This window comes from Drosophila takahashii, chromosome 2R (assembly GCF_030179915.1).
Source record: "Drosophila takahashii strain IR98-3 E-12201 chromosome 2R, DtakHiC1v2, whole genome shotgun sequence".
NCBI lineage: Eukaryota > Metazoa > Arthropoda > Insecta > Diptera > Drosophilidae > Drosophila > Drosophila takahashii.
In genome coordinates this window covers 21,234,432-21,239,923 of record NC_091679.1, presented here as the reverse complement: position 1 = coordinate 21,239,923, position 5,492 = coordinate 21,234,432, and the positions used below count along the sequence as shown (strand labels likewise).

At 32.1% G+C, this 5,492-nt stretch overlaps 1 long non-coding RNA gene across 1 annotated transcript; it reads right to left on the bottom strand.

Moving 5' to 3' along the window:
* Positions 1 to 826: 826 nt before the first annotated feature.
* Positions 827 to 2,240, bottom strand: LOC138912586 (uncharacterized). Its single transcript, XR_011418130.1, has 3 exons — positions 1,844 to 2,240; positions 1,550 to 1,625; positions 827 to 1,107 (listed from the first exon to the last, which is right to left on the bottom strand). It is a non-coding gene; the product is annotated as an uncharacterized lncRNA (long non-coding RNA).
* Between the last annotated feature and the right edge of the window lie 3,252 nt (positions 2,241 to 5,492).

Sequence of the window (5,492 nt, the reverse complement as noted above, 5' to 3'; positions counted from 1 at the left end):
TTCAATAAATCACTGTTTAGCTGCATATGAATTCCGATGTTACAAACGATATTGAAAGTACGGAGGAAGACGAAGATGGTGAAATCAATTTCTTTGATTTGGATAGTGTTTATTTGGAAGCAGAACCTGAAGAAGAATGATTGAAGTTGGTGTCTAGGTATGGCAAACCCAATTTTTTAACTTTCTTGCTTGTTTCAGAGAGTTTCGATGGAGAATAATTAAATTTTATTTTATTAATATTATATCTTACATAAGTTATCTATATAAAAATGTTTTTTATTAATAAAAAAAATATTCTTACAAATTTTTAGGGGGTTGACCATAATGGGGAGGTGGTGGGTGGGTGGCTGTGGGTGGTGTTTTTACAACCGTAAGGTTTTTTCAAAAAATGGAAAAAACCGAAATTCTATTTGTGCATAAGAAGTATATGTTATAATTTTCAAGGCCCTATCTTTAAAACTAGAGTTTATGCCAAAAATACGGAATTTTTCCCCATACACTCATAAAAAAAAATCGAAGAATTTCCTTAAAATCTAGAAAATTCTTTCTTGAATTTTTGCCAAAGGCGACCTCACCTTTGTTTCAAGAAATGGTTTTTTTGAAAGGCACCATTAAAACAAGAAAAAATATTTCTTGTTTTAAGAAATTAAATTTCTTAAAACAAGAAAGGGTTTTTTAGAAAGCCACCATAAAAACAAGAAAAAATATTTCTTAAAACAAGAAAGGCGATTCTTGTTTCAAAGGTGGTTTGTTTCTTGTTTCAAGAAATTAAATTTCTTAAAAAAAGAAAGGGTTTTTTAGAAAGGCACCTTTTAAACAAGAAAAATTCTTTCTTGTTTAAATTTCCTTTCAAGAAATTTTATTTCTTGATTTAAGAAATAATATTTCTTGAAAGGAAGTTTTATATTAACACTGAAACCCTAAAAATAAAATGTAACTTGGTTTTTTCTTTTGCATATTATATTTATTTACATTTAAAACATTTAACACTTAACATTTAAACATTTTTAAATAACACATTTTTGACTCAAGAAAACATTATTATTACCCAAGGTCTGTTGAACTTCATATGACCCAAGGTGATCCATTTTCTTCGCCTTTCCTCATCTATAAAAAAAAGAGTTATTGGGATATCAATGATTTGTTTTTAGATGAACAACTTTTTTGAAATAATGTAATGTTAATGATAGCCAAAATACAAACACGTTGGACAGACGACCGAGGGAGAGGAGCAAGACAGGTAGAAAATGAAGGGTTGAAAATCGAATTTCAGAGAGAGAGAGGCACGGGAGAGACACGTACATACATACATATATATTTACATACAGTCCTTTGCGCGAAGGGAGACCGAATGTAAGCAGGGCAGATCGTGTCAGTTTTAAGAAGGTGAAGAGAGAAACGTCGCGACGCGTAGGTCAAGCGAGCGAGAGAGACGAGCAGAATATGAAAGGGTTGAAAATCGGGTTTCAGATCGGGTGAGCCGCGTACATGCATAGATATTTACATGCATACATAAGTATGTCAAACAAATACAACATATTTTTCTTACCTTAGAAGGTTTTAAAACAAAATTACAGCTTCTACAAACAAATTATTTGGCTGATGCAACTGCAGGTATTTTCACTCTGAAAAATAAATAAAATGCGAGTAATAAGATAAAGTTATTATAGAACTGTACACCCACAAATTTATGTACAAATGTATGTATGTACGTAGCTCTTAGCTAAAAAACAATTCACCTAAATTGGTATACGCTTGGTAAAGAGATTTGAAATGTATCCTTTAATTACATACATACAATTGTACGCCCGCTATACAAAAAATTATATACATATTTACATACCTTTGAATATTCGGAAAAAGGCTTCACCTCTTATCCGCTTGAAAATCACGTCCATCACTCACGAATTTTTTTCACAACTGACGCTCGGGGGATCAGAGAAGTCGGTAGCCGGGTAGGCCCTTCGTCCCACTTCGTTTTTCTTGTCGTTAACATTCGGCAGCCGAAGGAAGTCAATGGCTACTTTCCTATATTCTAGGGTCATTTCATTCATATATTCAAAGGTGATTTTGTCATTAAATACGTACAAAAATGTTTTGGCTGCGACGGCAAAACAAACATATGAGATTTTCATTTTTCTATTTTTAAGAAAAATTCTTTCTTGAATTTTTTCCATCAAGAAAGGTTTTCTGTATTCAAAGGACAATTTTCTAATAACAAGAAATTTTTTTTCTATTTTCAAAGGTAGGCCGATTCAATGGCGAGATTTCCAAAATTTAGAAATTAATTTTTATGAGTGTAGTGCAATGCAGCTAAATCCCACAGCGTTTGGCGTGAACCCTACTTTTTTTGCACTTTCAAAAGTTGTAGGGTAATGTGACGAACGATTTGTTCTTTAATGTAACTTCTCCAAAAATCAATATTTTTTAAAAGTGTAAAAGCAGAAAGTTGCTTACATTTACTGAGCATATTTCTAAAAGAATTTGGATTCGAAATTTCAACGTAGCCAAATCCCACAACGTTTGGTGTAAACCACCCTTTTTACAAACAAAAAAATAAATTTTTTTATATATTATTTACGGAAAGGTTATTTTCGATACGGAAAAGAAAAAAGTAATCAGATAATACCCAAACTTACAAAAAAAAAAAACGGTCAAAGTGCAAATTTTTTTAAAATTAAATTAAACTGATGTCACTATTAAAAACAACAATAAAACTGCAGCAGTAAATGTTATCTGGTATTATTATATTTTTTTTACAAATAATCAACGATAACAGTTAAAATTCTTGAATAAAAAAAGTTCGTCACAATACCCTACAAAAAGTTCGTCACGATACCCTACAAGGTAGACTTGGAGCAAAAACGGTGTCACTCTCAAACGGCGCAAAAGAAAAAAAAGCGAGGTACCAAAAACTGTTGATAAAGATCTCATGTATAAGTGCATATATTTGCCTGATTTTATTTTTCACTCATCTTTGCTCTGGCACTGCTGAAACACAAGTAAATTGAATGGGTTTGCTAGTTTGCGCACCACATTTTTAGCGAAAATTACCTCACGAACAAATTACGGGACTTCTTATAAATATTACTGTAAATACATTGTCGACACGATAAGGGGAGACGACTACATTTATTTGGAATTTTTATCGTGACGTCATATATGAGATTCGACGAGTTCGTCACATTACCCTACTCGTCAAATTACCCTACACTCCCCTATGTTTCAAACAAATTTCCAAAAATTTTAGAATTTTCGACGGCCCACAAATAAGAACGCTTACTAAAGACAAAAACTTTATAAATTCAATGACAGAAACGAAATTTAATGCTTGGAATTCTTTTAAAAGTGTGGTCCTAAATTTTCTGGGAAATGACAAAGCCTCAAATTATTGTAAATTGGTTGAAAACATGATCCACCACTTTAAAGAGATAGGCTGTAATATGAGCACAAAGGTCCATTACCAGCATAGCAATTTGGACCAATTTCCAAATAAAGCAGTGACAATTAATTAAGTAATTTGTACTCAAATTGAGTATTTTTCTTCTTGAAAATTAAGCATGAACATGAATAAGTATGTGAATATTAAACTGTTATAAATAAAACAATCTTACAATTTGTTCGACCCAAGTCGCCCTCCTCTGTCACTCGAACCCGAGACCCTTGTGTTCGTGCACGCGCGCACTAACCGGCTGAGCCAAACAAGCATCACATTCAGCGATGTCCAATCCGCGTATAAGATTTAAATTTTAATGCTTGCAATTAATTATATTTTAAACACTAAAAGGAATAAATCCGATTATTCCATAACAATATTATTAAAAAAAAAAAGTAGAAAAACAAAAAGAAACAAGAGAGAACGCTATAGTCAGGTGCCCCGACTATCAGATACCCGTTACTCAGCTAAAGGGAATGCGAAGGAGATGGAGATAAAAGCTTTGATCCGCCGTAACTTTTTAACGAATGGTCCGATTTAAAAAATGTCTTCTACATTTCGATAGGTATTGATAAACACAACAAAACTGCATTTTTACTTTTCCAAAATATTGAAATTTTTAAAATCGTATATAAGCGATTGTGGGCGTTAGAGGGGGCGTGGCACCCTTTTGAAACAAACTTGCGCTGCGTAGGTACTCCTAGAATCTGCATGCAAAATGTCAATCTTCTAGCTTTTATAGTTTCCGAGATCTCAGCGTTCATACAGACAGACAGACAGACAGACAGACAGACAGACGGACAGACAGACGGACAGACAGACGGACAGACGGACATGGCTAGATCGACTCGGCTAGTGATCCTGATCAAGAATATATATAGTTTATAGGGTCGGAAACGCTTCCTTCTACCTGTTACATACTTTTGCACGAATCTAATATACCCTTTTACTCTACACTCAACAAATTTTTTTTCCTAAATTTTAGAAAATCGCCATAAAATGAAATTTTTAATGAAAATTTTCTGAATTGTAGAAATTGTTTTCTTGAATCTAGGAAAGAAGACCATAAAAACAGAATTTTATGAAAAACCTTTCTAAGATTTAGAAAAATGATTTTTTTTCTTAAATCAATGGTGTTTTTTCCTAGTTTGCTCTCCAAAAGTTTTCTTAAATTAATGGCGATTTCGCCATTAAATTAACAAAAAATGTACTTCAGCCCCTCCTAGAATCTAGAAAGTCGCCATAAAATTTACGGTAAATTTTTCTAAATTTTAAGAAATTTCCTGAATTAAAAACAATTTTTTCTTGAAAACAGAAAAGTAGAATTAGAAAATCACCATAGATTTAAGAAAAACTTTTTGTATTTCTTTTATGCTTCTCATTCTTTCTTCGAAACGAAAAAGAAGAAGACAGGGGGTTAGTCGGCGGCGCGTTGCGACGACAGTTTTTGGCGTATGTGTGTATATGCTTATGTGTGTTTGTGCGTATGATCGAGAATTTTCTTGTGCGTAGCTGTAACTTTTATTGCGTTGTTTTGGAAATGCAGTCTCTCGCGAGAGAGTTGCTTGCGTTGCGCTGCATCTTGAACCCTTGTGCTCAGTTTTAGATGAGCATTCAAAGTAATAAGTTTGTGTTGAGCCTATTTAAGAAAGTTAAAGTGCGATCCCTCTAAGAGGCAATTAATGGGTAAGCAATTTAAATAAATTTAAATATAAATAAATTTAAATATAAATTTGGTGTGTGAAAATTTATGGTAAGCAAAGGGCATACTATTTTAATAGATTTGGCTATTAATAATATTGCAGGCCGCAAATACCATCCTTCTCTAATATTAATTTTTATTTTCAATTGCAGGAATAATTTCAATTTTAGGTATTGTTGATAATTTGGCAGTAAGAAAGTAAATTTTAATAATAGGTAATATGTTAAATACCAACTTAATATAAATATTAATAATTTTTTAACTTTTTTGTTTTTTTTTCTCTTTTTTGTTTAGGAAATATTTATAATGTTATTTTTATCTTTTTTTGTTTTCTTTTTTCTTTAGGAAATATTT